This window comes from Portunus trituberculatus, chromosome 18 (assembly GCF_017591435.1).
Source record: "Portunus trituberculatus isolate SZX2019 chromosome 18, ASM1759143v1, whole genome shotgun sequence".
NCBI classification, from domain to species: Eukaryota; Metazoa; Arthropoda; class Malacostraca; order Decapoda; family Portunidae; genus Portunus; species Portunus trituberculatus.
Window position 1 is genome coordinate 24,133,486 of NC_059272.1, and position 12,500 is coordinate 24,145,985.

The following is a 12,500-nucleotide window of genomic DNA, read 5'->3' on the forward strand; positions in this document are numbered from 1 at the left end:
CTGTTATTGCCGAATTAGTCTCAGCCTCGAGCTCATTCTAACTTCTTAATCTCTCCCACAGCAGCCAAACTTTTGCTCCATTATTCCAGGGCTGCATCCTCCTCCATAGCAGTACTCCTTTCCTCCTCCTCCTCCTCCTCCTCCTCCTCCTCCTCCTCCTCCTCCTCCTCCTCCTCCTCCTCCTCTCTTCTTCCTTCTCCTCCTCCTCCTCCTTTATCTTCATCTTGTCTTTCCATCATGTAATTCTTCTTCCTCTCCCTTTGTCACTTCACCTTCTTCGTAACCGTCGTCTCTTAACATTTATAATCCCCAGATCTCTCTCTCTCTCTCTCTCTCTCTCTCTCTCTCTCTCTCTCTCTCTCTCTCTCTCTCTCTCTCTCTCTCCATCTGTCTGTCTATCTATCTATTTATCTATCTATTTATCTGTTTATCTATCTATTTATTTATCTATCTATCTATCTCTCGCTTCCCTATCGTTGTTATTATCTCCACTACTTCCTACCCTAATAATTCTACCATTGCCCATCACTTCCTCCTCTTCACCCCATCACCTATTCAGTCCCCCTTTCTTTCTTACCTTTGTTCTTTCCTCGTCTTTTTCTTTATGTAATTTTAGCTTTTTTTCTCTAGTGATTCTTTTCCTGTTTTTTTTTTTTTTTTACATATTTTCTTGGTTATCTCCCTGTTTACTGTTTTTTTTTTTTCTAACTCCCTCTTATCGTTACCTTTTTTTGTCATTAGTTTAGTTTTTTTTTCTTTTTTTCTCTCTCTTTCTATTTTCTCTCTTATCTTTACTTATTTCCATAGTTTCATTTCATCTCCTCCCGTTTTTTTTTAATCCTCCTTTCATATCCTTTTTATTTTATCCTTTCCTATTTTCTTTTTTACCTCTTCATGTTTCATTATTCAGCCCCTTCTCTCTCTCTCTCTCTCTCTCTCTCTCTCTCTCTCTCTCTCTCTCTCTCTCTCTCTCTCTCTCTCTTCCGTGTCCACTTCATTCCATCTTCCCTTCGACCCCTTCTCCTGAGCGCCTTTCCTTCCCCTCCTTCACCTCCTTCACCTCCTTCGCCTCCTTCGCCTCCTTCACCCACTTCTTCTTTTCCGCCAATTCTTCAGTTCGCAGGATCCAAATTTATGACGGGCCAGTGATCCTCAGACTCGTAAATTTGCGCCCAACTGCAGAGTATTTCTGTAGTCGCTGTCTCCTCCTCCTCCTCCTCCTCCTCCTCCTCCTCCTCCATTTCCTGCATTTCCTACTCCCTTTTTCTCCTCTTCACCGTCTTCCTCCTTTTCCTCCTTCTCTTCATCCTTCATGGTCCTCACACCTATACGTCACATGGTAGTTTCTCTCTCTCTCTCTCTCTCTCTCTCTCTCTCTCTCTCTCTCTCTCTAATCCTAGGTTTCATCCGGTGGTTTCCTTCTTAATAACCGCTAAGCCCTTTTTTCTCTCTTATATTTAATTGCTTAGTCTGAAATTGTATGTTTTAGTAAAAGACTTTAAAATTTTCCTTGGTTTTTATCGAGTGGATCCCGTGCTTAGCTTCTGGTTTTTATTTTTTATTTTTTCTCTCTCATTTTCTTTATTATGAGCTATTTCCCTTTCCTGCCTTAATCTGAAAGGCTTTAATGAAAATATTCTTTCTCTCTTTCGAGTCTTCCCTATATAATCATTTTCTTTCTTTCTCTTCACCTAAATACTCCTCATCCATCTTCTTCTCATTTATTGATCATTATTATTGTATTTTAAATTATTAAGACGATTATCAAACATTTTTCAATCTGTTAGACGCCATGCTTTCTCTTCCCTCAATAATTAATGTTCTCCATTGTACTAATACTCCCTTTTGGCTTCCCTTTTTTTCCTCTTGATATCAATTATTGTCTTTTTCTTCCTTGATTAATGAAAAAAAAAGACTTAATGAGTATTCTTTCCTTCACTGGACTCATGTTATACTTTTCTATCTGTTTTTCCTTTACAAAAATACTCTCTTTTTAGCTTAATTCATAATATTTTTTTTTCTACATAATTAAACGCTAAAATATCACTGCACATTTTGGACTAATGCTTTTCCTTCCCTATATATTTTCCCTTTTCTTGCATATGTAAACATAAATAATCTAATTTTGCTTCCCTTTCCACAAACTTTACATTCCTCTTGCCTGATTCACTTCCTTCCTCTCTCTCTCTCTCTCTCTCTCTCTCTCTCTCTCTCTCTCTCTCTCTCTCTCTAAAATCCCCTGTACCATAATAACGTCAACATTCACCTAAGTTCTGTTTCTCCTTCACCATTTCTCAATTCCAGCCTGTCCTTTCCTTCCCTTCCCTTCCCTTTAACCATATATTTCTTCTCTCCCATCATTATTTCTCTCCCTCTCATTCCTCTGTCATTCCTTCCTTCTTTCCTTCCTTCCTTCCTTTCTTCCTTTCTTCTTTCTGTTTATATTTCTGTTCACATCTTCATTCATTTCTCTCCCTCTTCACTCATTCTTACTTTAATTTCCTACTTCTCTGATTTCCTGTCTTCCTTATTCCTCTCTCTCTCTCTCTCTCTCTCTCTCTCTCTCTCTCTCTCTCTCTCTCTCTCTCTCTCTCTCTCTCTCTCTCTCTCTCTCTCTCTCTGAATCCTTTACTTCTTTTTTCTTTATCCATTCGTTCACTTCTCATTCCCTCTTCCCTCTTCCTCTTTCCTTATAGCCTCTTACTTTTCCCCTCTCTTACTCTCTCCTTACTTCTGTTCCTCCGTCATTCCTCAATCTTATTCTTACTCTCGTTTCCTTCACTCTCCTTCTGCCCCCTCCCTTCTTCCGTACTCTAAATCCTTCTCCACTCTCTCTCTTCCCTACCTCTCCCAACCTCACTCCTAACCCTCCCTCACCTCTCTCTCTCTCTCTCTCTCTCTCTCTCTCTCTCTCTCTCTCTCTCTCTCTCTCTCTCTCTCTCTCTCTCTCTCTCTCTCTTCTCTATTCCTCTCTCACTTCGCACGCTTATTCCTGCTCAGACTCCTTTGTGCTCTCTTTCTTTCCCTCTCTTCCCCCCATCAGCTCTTACCCTTATTTCTATTATGTTCTCTCTCTCTCTCTCTCTCTCTCTCTCTCTCTCTCTCTCTCTCTCTCTCTCTCTCTCTCTCTCTCTCTCTCTCTCTCCTGATGTTACAGAGAAAGTAAATAAAAGTGATCGAATGACAGACACGTCGAGGAAATTTTAGGAGTTCCTACAATAACACTCTTTTGCTCTCTCTCCCCCCTTCTCTCTCTCTCTCTCTCTCTCTCTCTCTCTCTCTCTCTCTCTCTCTCTCTCTCTCTCTCTCTCTATTGCCTTTCCCATCTTGGTTTGTGAGGCTCTCAGTTATCTTTTTAATTATGTCTTCCTTCCTCCTTTCTCCTTCCTCCTTCCTCCTTCTTCCTCCTTCTTCGCTGCTTATTCTATTCTAATCTCTTTTTCCTTTTTCATTTTAATATTTGCTTCTCTATTTCTTCTTTTTGTCAAGTTAATTTTTTTTTCTTTTATTTTATGCTCATTTATAACTTCTTGATTTTTTTTTCTCTTTCATTTTTTCATATATTTTCCTATTATTTTCTTTTTATCTCGTTCTTCATCTTCTTCAATTTCATTTTATTGTTATTTTATCAGCCTTCCGTTTTTCCTTCTCTTCCTAAACTTTCCTCTTTTTCTTCCTTTGACTCCTGTTCTCTCATTTCAATTTACCCTTCATTCTCTTTCCGTTTCCTTTTTTTTTTTTTTTTTTCTCATCCCATGCCGTTTTTTTTTTTTTTCTTCCGTCCATATCAATCCTTTTTAATTACTTCTTTCCTTACTTTAAACTGTCCTATTCTTTCCTTTGGACTCCACCTCGTCCATTTCAATTTCCCTTTATGCGCTGTTAGTGCTTTCCCGTCTGTCAATCAATGCCTTTCCCTTTCCTTCCTCTTTCTCTTTATTACTCCATCCCTCTCTTCCATATTGCACAAGACTTTCCTCCTGTCACTCCTCCACCTCCCTTCCCCCCACACACACACAAAAAAAAAGGAAAAAGGCTGGAAAACAAAAAAACTAAAAAAAATACCAGGTCCTTTCGACTGTCCCAAAAATATTAGGTAGCCAGGCAGCAGCTTCACGTGATTCACATAAATTCGAGTTTAAAGTGAAAGCCGCGGGAAAAATAAATGGTCCAGCCGTCAAAAATGAGGCGCAGCAAAAAAAAAAAAGTGAGGAAAGAGAAAGAGTGAGAAACAACAAAAAAAAAAAGAAACACAAGTCGTCGCGGGTTTGGATTCCTCGCTAATCAGAAAATAAGAATCTGAAACCATCTTATGTGGAGGGAATCTTATATATGCTGGTTATTTTGTTTATTTCATCTTTTTATTTTATTTCTTAAGCTTCTTCTGGTCTGGCGTGGCGAGAATGAGAGAGAGAGAGAGAGAGAGTTACTGCTTCATGCTCATATACACCTCCCTCCTCTCTCTCTCTCTCTCTCTCTCTCTCTCTCTCTCTCTCTCTCTCTCTCTCTTAATCTCTTCCTATCCTTCTTCCTCCCTCAGCCATTTCCTCCAGTTTTCCCTCTACCTACCTCCCTCCCTCCCTCTCCTTCCTCCCATCTACTTCATTTCCCCTCATCATCTTTCCTATTCCCTTTTCTTTACCTCCTTCCCTTCCCTTTCCCCTTGTCCTTGTCTATGGTCTTCTGCTCCCCTTTTCCCCTCTCCCTCTCCTCTCCCTTGAACCCTCATCCTCACCCCCCTTCATAGTGGCTGTTTAGAAGAGTTATGCGTGGGAAATACCGGGTGACTGGGAAGAGGAGGAGGAGGAGGAGGAGGAGGAGGAGGAGGAGGAGGAGGAGGAGGAGGAGCAGAAAGGCGTGGGAGGACGGGCAGGTGAGGGCGCCAAATGAGGTCCTTCTCTTCTCCTCTCTTCCTTCGCTTCATTCATTCAATTATCTCTCTCTCTCTCTCTCTCTCTCTCTCTCTCTCTCTCTCTCTCTCTCTCTCTCTCTCTCTCTCATCGTATTTCTAATATTATTTTTTTCTTTATTTCTATTCTTCATTCCTATTTCAATTTCAATTTTCTTTTTTCGATCGTTTCTTTCTTTTTTTATATGTTTATCTTGATAATGTTATGGAATCTCTCTCTCTCTCTCTCTCTCTCTCTCTCTCTCTCTCTCTCTCTCTCTCTCTCTCTCTCTGAATAAAGAGTACAATGCGAGATTCACCAACTTGTTTGTCTGGGAGGAAGAAGGGAGAGGGTGATGAAATGAGAGAGAGAGAGAGAGAGAGAGAGAGAGAGAGAGAGAGAGCATATACAACGCAAAAATATTAGAATAACAAAAAAAGACGTATGAATAAAACAATGGAATAATGGAGGGGAATATTTGAGGGGAGGAGAGGAGAGGAGGGGAGGGGAATGATAGGGAGGGGAGGGGATGGGATGGGGAGAGGAAAAGAAAAGAAATAGAAAATGGATCGAGCTGTCGCGTTTTCCCCACAATAACTATTATAAAACAACCCATCCTCCTCCTCCTCCTCCTCCTCCTCCTCCTCCTCCTTCTCCTCCTCGTCCTCCTCCTCCTCCTCCTTCTTTCTCGTAGTATGAGTATTTTCAACAATACAATGTCACTCAAAACACAATGGTGGAAAGATGTCCATTTCTCTCTCTCTCTCTCTCTCTCTCTCTCTCTCTCTCTCTCTCTCTCTCTCTCTCTCTCTCTCTCTCTCTCTCTCTCTCTCACTCTTATCTGTCTGTCATTGGTGTGTCATTTTTTTCCGGAGAGAGGGAATACTGTACGGAGGAGGAGAAGCAGGAGGAAGAGGAGGAAGAGGAGGAGGAGGAGGAGGAGGAGGAGGAGGAGGAGGAGAGAGGGAGAGTAGTAGAAGAGAGCAGATACCGAGGTTCTCTGCGGCACGTGATCAAAGAACCCTCTTGTATGGATCTGTCAAGTCTTCCTTCAGGGGAAACAATACGTGTAAACTTCGGTGCGTACTCGCTGAGAGGAGTGAGAGGGTACGTCTGCACACACACACACACACACACACACACACACACACACACACACACACACACACAATAAAACGGAGGGGGAAAAATACACCTCAAACACTCTTAAGACCACTTTATGAGACCGCGTTATTACCAGTCGCCGCGGTGGGGGATTACTCTCACACAGATGCGCGGGTGTGGCGTGGCGCTGGCATGGTGTGGCGAGCCCTCAGGAGACCGTATGTAAGGGCGCGTCTTCTGGAGTGTAGGGCGGTAACTTGCATCCCTCTCTCTCCCTCTCTCCTAGTCCTTCTCCTCCCTCCGGCCTCCTCCTATCCTCTCTCTCTTTCTCTCTCTCTCTCTCTCTCTCTCTCTCTGCTGCCGCTTCTGTTAGGTGAGTGATCAAGGATTTCCCGTGGCTGAGCGGACAATGGAGCCAAGGAACTTTACCGTCCAGAAACAATAGATGCTTCCGTTCTTCCTTGCCTCCATCCTTCTTCCATCTTCCTCCTCCTCCTTCTTCTTCTTCTATACTTCTTCCCTCCATCATCTCCAAGTGTTTTCTGCTTATAATCCTTTGTTTTTGTTTTTTTTCTTTATTCCTTTTGTTCTTCGTTGTTTCTATCCTTTTTTTCTTCCATCCTTCCTCCGTCGTTTCTCATCTGTGTTTTTTTTTTTTCATCTTATATTCCTTGATATCTTTCTCCTCTTCCTCTTCTCTCCCCTTCCTCCCTCTCCTCCTCCTCCTCCTCCTCCTCTAGAGACAATAAATCTTACGGTTCCTCCTTACTTCCTCTCCTCTCCTCTCCTTCCTCTCTCCTATAGTTTTTCTCTCATATTTCTTCCAGTGTGTCTCATCTTCCTTATCCTCCTCCTTCTCATCCTCCCACTTTTGTCACTGTGGCTCCTTGCAGTCTTCCAAAATTTATCTCTTGTCACTTCCTGTATATTTCATTGTGTCTGCATATTTTTTTTTTCCTTTAGTCTATTCTCTTACGTTATCTTGTCTTTACCTCCTCCTCTTCTTCTTCAACCATCTTCCCTCACTCCTCCCTCCCCGCTCCACCACCATTCAAGGCCGCGCCCCCATAGACACATTACCTTCAGGATAACGTTAATCTACCTGTCTATCTCTTTAATACCTTTCTTATCTTCTCTAGTCGCACGTGTAATTCGTTTCATGACCTTTTTATCGCTTTGTTTCATTACGAGCCATGCTTAACCCAGGCCCTCCTCTCTCTCTCCATACCCGCTCCCTCGGGCCCTCCCTCTCCTTCACCCGTAAATTAATTAAAAGTAGCAGGACTTTAATACTGCAGGTAAATAGGATTAAAAAGGCAACTGGTGCTTTGTCGGCGGGAAAAAATCAGCGAATCGAGTGAGCACAAATGGGTCTCCAGAATAAATATATTACAGGAGAGTCACTACACACCTGCCCTACTTGTCCCTCTCCTACCCCCCCATCTCAATTAATTAAAGACCTCTCTATTACCGCCCCCCCCCCCCCCACACACACGCACACACCTCCCAAACCTTCATATCTGTACCAAAACTTTCATAAACTTTCATTCACTATCTCTATGTTCTGCTTCCTTCTCTTCCTACACCTCTTACTTCTCCTCCTTCTCTTCCTCTTTCTCCTCCTCCTCCTCCTCCCCTATTCCTACCTGTGCCCTAAACACTTTCCACCAATAAACAAGAGAACCAACACAATAAATTTTCCAGCGATTAAAATCTGGGGCAGCTGGCCTGTTTAAATGCAGCTGAACCTCCCACATGGGGTTCAGATTGAGAGAGAAACAGAGAGAGAGAGAGAGAGAGAGGGTCAAGGAGGGAAACGAGGGAGGAAAAGGACGGAGTGTGAGAGAGGGTGAGGGATGGTAAGTGTTCGTTTCCTCAGCCTCCCTCTTAGCACTCACTCTCTCTCTCTCTCTCTCTCTCTCTCTCTCTCTCTCTCTCTCTCTCTCTCTCTCTCTCTCTCTCTCTCTTCCGGCCTCCTTCTCTCACCGTAAAGAGGACGACAAATGCGACGTTTCTCTGTAAACAATACAATTGGCAATCTCTTTAAATCTGCATTACGATACACTTCGGAAATTCAAATATTGGACACTCGGGTTTTATGTAAATTCGAATATTGGGAAGCCAGTCTGCGTAAACGGTGGGATTATTATTTTGAATTCTTGTAAACACGACTTAAGGGAAGGGAACTACTTGCCTCACTCACTCGCTTCTGTCTCCTAAACCTCGTCTTCTCCCTTCCTCCTCTTTGTACATTACTTCCTCTTCCTATACCCAAACAACATTTCGCCTTCACTCTTTACGTTCAGTCTCCGCTCCTTTCTCCTTTTCTCTTTCCTCATGACCTATTCTGCATACTTGTCCTCCTCTCTGTCCTTCCTTTTATATACGTATACTTAGTCATATATTCATGGTTTTCGTCCTTCTCCTTCTCCTTATACACTACTGTCATTCTACTTTCTCTTGTCTCTCTTTCCTCCTCTCTTTCCTTACAGACTTACTCTCTAAAACCTCATACTCATCTTTCATCTCCTTGACCTTCCTCTCTCATTACTCTCTACTCCTCTCTGACACACTCTTCTCTCTCTCTCTCTCTCTCTCTCTCTCTCTCTCTCTCTCTCTCTCTCTCTCTCTCTCTCTCTCTCTCTCTCTCTGTTCCTCCACACACACACACACACACACACACAGATATATAGATAGATAGATAGATAGATAGACATTTTTGACCACAACGAAATATTATCTTTACAAAAATACTCTGATGATATGGTCCATCACACAGCTTCTCCACCCCTCCCCCTTTCTTCTCACATCCCCCAAGACCCCATAGCAATAAAGTGGGAGAAGGCAGCATCGTCCAGTTGGAATAAAGGATTGCCAAGGATTACGGGCGCTGGCTGCGAACAGGTGCGCCCGAAGTGACCTGTGGAGAGGAGGGCGCTCACCTGCCTGAAGGGGAGGTCAGCGGGGCAGAAATGAGAAATAAAAAAAAAAAAAAAAAGGACCCACACGCTGCTGTTACTTTTTGTTGGGTTAGGTTTGGTTAGGTGACTGGTGGTGGTGGTGGTGGTGGTGGTGGTGGTGGTGGTGGTAGTAGTGGTAGTAGTCCAACAACAACAACAGCAGCAGCAACAACAACAACGTAAAACATCCAATACAGATAAGGAAAGCAAACTAAAAGAAGTCAAAATATAAAATAAAAAAAATAAAACGAAAAAGCTGATAAGGAAAAGCAAATAAAAGTTAAGATAAAGCAAGAAATAGAATCAAAGAGAAAGAGAGAGAGAGAGAGAGAGAGAGAGAGAGAGAGAGAGAGAAAGAGAGAGAGAGAGAGAGAGAGAGAGGGGGAGGGGGAAAGGCAAGGATCCAGCGGTGCTAATCTCGCTTGTAATGGCTAGCAACTTACAACACGAGCGTGATACGATTGAAAAACACCTGCTAAGTACCAGCAAGTAGCGAAAGGGAAGGGGATAAGGGGGGTGGGGTGAGAGAGAGAGAGAGAGAGAGAGAGAGAGAGAGAGAGAGAGAGAGAAGGGGGAAGGGAATGAAGGGAAGTAACACAGGTATCACTCTTCTACAAAATATTATCTTTGATTGTAACCTTTTGAATGTTGTGTATTTTGCAGTATACTACCACCACCGCCACCGCCACCATCACCACCACCACCACCACAACTACCACCATTACCAGCACCACCACTATCACCACAAAGGAGGGGGGAGGAGGAGGAGGAGAAGAAACAAGAAAGAACAAAAATAAGAACAACATGAACAAGAACAAGAAGAAGAAAACGAAGACAAAGACGAAAAAAACAACGAAGACGAAAGAAAAGAAGAAGATGAAGATGAAAAAAATAGGCGAACAAAGGATGAAGAAGAAGAGAACACGAGAAAAACGAAACAAAACAGACTGAAGGAGGGAAGATAATAAATGAAGGAATAGACGAAAAGACACGACAAGGAACTGTAGATAAAAAAAATATATATATAAAACAAAGAATAGGATAAGGATAACAAGAGGAAGGAAGGAGGATGAGGAAGAGGATGAGAGGCACGTACTCGTAGTGAAGGAAAGAACTAATGACGAGGAAGGGGAAGTGTGTAGATAAATGGAGGAGTAAGAAGAAAAGAAAAGATAAAAGTGAAGGAAGGTTGGAAGGTGGAGAGCTCAGTGCAAGGGTAATGAGAGTGAAGGAGAAAATGAGAGTGAAGAGAACAAAATGAAGATGAGGAGAAATTGAAGCGAAAGGAGAAGCGCAAGAGATGAAAATGAAGGTGACGAGAGGGTGAGGGGAGACGAGAGGAGATGAGAGGGAGAGAGGAGATAAGAAGAGACTGCAGGTGGCGAATGAATGCAGGTGGTGGATGATTAAAGGAAGGGGGGGTGAGCAAAGAGAGAGAGAGAGAGAGAGAGAGAGAGAGAGAGAGAGAGAGAGAGAGAGAGAGAGAGAGAGAGAGAGATTAACACAGAGAAAATCCATAGCAGTACAAAACAATAAAATAAAGCATGACAACTGATAAAAAGAAATGTGCAGAGTATGATAGAATAAAATAATTGAAACACACAAAACACAAAGTAACGCACCAAATATCATGAAATTAAAAAAACAAAACATGTCCCACTACTTTATGAATAATAGGGAGACGAATAGCGGGAGGAAAACCATCATAATAAGAAGAAAAATGGCTAAAAAGTACAAGATTCCGAACTCAAACCCTGTATGCCCTTCTGTCCACAATATTTTCAGAGATACAGAAACGAACTGGGAAGATAAAACTAACAATATTGAACACGGAATATGACCCAAAGATAAGCCATCATAAAATCACTAAACTTTATCACTAATTAACAAAAAAAATACAAGAGATAAGTATTTCTGACATGCTTATTTCAACGTGACTTTTTCATTCTTTTAAATACGAAACAGACAAACCAAAGACACAGATATGGAGGGAAAATCTACTAAATTCTCAATAACAAAAGAGATACGCGGCTACGAAGTTTTAAGCAAAAGAAAGAACAACAAACTGGAACTAAGGTAAAGACAGGGAGAGCTGAGCAAACCGAGGAAGGGGCGACGGAGGGGGCAGGCAACAAAGAGGAGTGAGAAGGAATGCGTAGCTGAGGGACGGAAGAGTGGCCAACTGAGGCTGAAGGGCGGGAGGTGTTGGGTGAGAGGCGTGAGGCAGACAGGAGGCGTGTTGCATTACCGCCACCACAAACAGAAGCTCAAGCACCACATACTTCACCAGCTGCCTCACTCCTCTTGTCTCTCTCTCTTCCTCTTTCCCTGCCCCCCTCTTCCTCTTTCTCCCTTTCTCTACATTCTTCACTTATTTCATTCTTCCTTTTCTTTTTTTGTGTGTGTGTTTTCTACCTCCTTTCCTTCTTCCTTTCTACATCTCTCTTTTCCTTTCATCTACACCTCTTGTTATCTTAATTCTTTTTCCTATTCTTACTTCTAGTTTATCCCATTCTTTTCATCTCTCTCTCTCTCTCTCTCTCTCTCTCTCTCTCTCTCTCTCTCTCTCTCTCTCTCTCTCTCTCTCTCTCTCTCTCTCTCTCTCTCTCTCTCTCTCTCTCTCTCTCTCTATCTCTACTCTTCTCTGCTATATTTTTGCTATATTTTCTCCTTTCCTATTCCTACTTTTTGCCTACTTCTATCTTTCTCCCTTCCTCTTCTTTCCTTTTATCAACCTCTTCCTTTTCCTCCTTTCGTTCGTCTCTTTCTCTTTTTTCTCTTTCTCCTTTCCTCTTAATTCCCTCTCTAGCTAAATCCTCCCTTCTAATCCTTTCTTTATCCTGTCTACCTCCTTTCCTCTTCCTCCATTCGTTCCTCCCTCCTTCGCACTGTCTACCCTCTTCGCTATCTCCCTCCTTCACCCTTCGTCGCTTCCTGTCCCTGTCTACCTCCCTGCCTAGCTATCTTTAAGACTTCCTACCTGTCTGCTGATGTGTCTTCTCACCTGCTTGCCTTCCTCCTTACCCACCCACCTCCTCACTTCCCTCCCTCACTTCCTCCCGCCTTGCCTGCCTTCCTGCCTCCTCGCCTACACGCCCTACGGACCAGAACGCACGTACGCCACGAACCACGCTTCCCATTACGACATCTAGTGGAATCAGAGACGATGTGGGTGATAGAAAAGGAAATACACTGAATCCATTACTAATCTGCGTTTTAGGAGTGTCTTGGCAGTGGCAGGATTTTGTGTGGAGGAAGTGTAGGGAGTTAATAAGTGTGGTTTATGTAGAGGTCTTTTTTTTTTTACTTGTATTAGTTGAGTTATGTGTGTATGTAAGTTGGTTTAGCAGTTGTTGTATGGTAGAGATTGTGTGTGTGTGTGTGTGTGTGTGTTTCACTGTTTGATCTGCTGCAGTCTCTGACGAGACAGCCAGACGTTACCCTACGAAACGAGCTCAGATCTTATTATTTCCGATCTTCGGATAGGCCTGAGACCAGGCACACACACACACCGGGACAACAAGGTCACAACTCTCGATTTACATCC

The 12,500-nt window shown here is 42.8% G+C and overlaps 1 protein-coding gene across 7 annotated transcripts in view; it reads right to left on the minus strand.

Moving 5' to 3' along the window:
• The window catches only part of LOC123505428 (discoidin domain-containing receptor 2-like), a 633,236-nt gene that overhangs the window by 461,232 nt on the left and 159,504 nt on the right, over positions 1 to 12,500 (minus strand). The window lies entirely within an intron of this gene.